This window comes from Myotis davidii, unplaced genomic scaffold (assembly GCF_000327345.1).
Source record: "Myotis davidii unplaced genomic scaffold, ASM32734v1 scaffold137, whole genome shotgun sequence".
NCBI classification, from domain to species: domain Eukaryota; kingdom Metazoa; phylum Chordata; class Mammalia; order Chiroptera; family Vespertilionidae; genus Myotis; species Myotis davidii.
The window spans coordinates 849895-851357 of record NW_006288719.1 but is presented as its reverse complement, the minus strand read 5'-3'; positions in this window follow the sequence as shown (position 1 = coordinate 851357).

Below are 1463 nucleotides of genomic sequence, written 5' to 3'. Positions count from 1 at the left end.
ATCAAAATGTTTATTTGGTTTAGTGCTTTTAACACAAAAGTTAGTTTTTCAGCAATGTACTGAGAACCCATCAGTACCATCATACCTGGTCGAAGTAACAGCTATGTACTTCATATCTGATACATGAGCAGGGCTGTTTGCGGTCAGTGATAGGAGCTGTGGATATTGGTGTATGAAAGATACTGAATAGTACTGGTGTGGAGATGGGGATGGGGAAGGCTGCCAAAAGTTTTCCCCAAGGTCTGATATTTGGGACTTTTTGTAAAAGTATTGGAAATCCTCAGTTTGCCTTTGTTTGGATATAAATGATCCAATCTATTGCATTGATTTATAACTCAAACCTTTATTGACCACATTCTGTACATAAAGGACCTTGATTTATGCGAGAAAAAAAAAGGCACAATCCCCCATCTTAAAGGAAATACAAGCTAGGAAAAAGAATTGGGAAGATAAAACCTAGGAGGCGAATGCAAGGCTGGCAAAGGGAAAGGGCTGTGTAGACCCGTGGCTGAGGCTCTGACTGGCAGTCAGGACACACCAGACCTTGGAGAGTGCTCTGCCACACCTGGGCTCTTCCAGACTTTAGAATGGGCATAGCAGAACACGGAAGACATTATCTGGGTTTTAACGCATGCACACAGATCAAGTAAACAAGTTCCCTTCTATTGCTGAGGTCATATAAAATCTTGCCATTCAAAATGTGGTCCACAGACAAGCAACACTGGTATCGCATGGGAGCTGTGGACATGCAGAGTGGTAGGCCCTACTGCAGGGGTTCTGAGTCAGAATTCTCATTTTAAAAAGGTCCCCCAGGTGACTGCACATTATGGTTGATAAGCACTGCTCTAAAGGACACAAAAGTATAAGACAAGGTCTCTTCCTTAAGGAATGAGGCATAGAACTAAAATTAATTTAATACAAACTTATGTGAACCAGTTCCACTCCCCCCTCCACTGCCCAAGAAACAGAGTTTTATTTTAAGGTTAATCCATTAAAATAAATACTTCAACATCAAAATGTTTATTTGGTTTATTGCTTTTAACACAGAAGTTAGTTTTTCAGCAATGTACTGATAACCCATCAGTACCATCATATCTGGTCGAAGTAACAGCTACTGCTCAATTTATACTGGAAGAAGCAGAAAAGTAAATTGATAATTTCAATATAGTGTGATGAATACCATAGACATAAGTGTCTACTTGCAAATAAGAAAAGTTTCACATGGAAAATTGCTTAGTATCCTTCCTTCCTTCCTTCCTTCCTTCCTTCCTTCCTTCCTTCCTTCCTTCCTTCCTTCCTTCCTTCCTTCCTTCCTTCTTTCCTTTGTTCTTTATCTCCCCCTGTCCTTTCTCCCTCCTTCCCTCTCTCCTTCTTGTTTTTTCCTTTCCTTCAGCACTTCATAAACATTTTAAACAACAGAAGGATCCAGGCCCCACTTTTAGCTCTATTTGATGTCTTTCTGA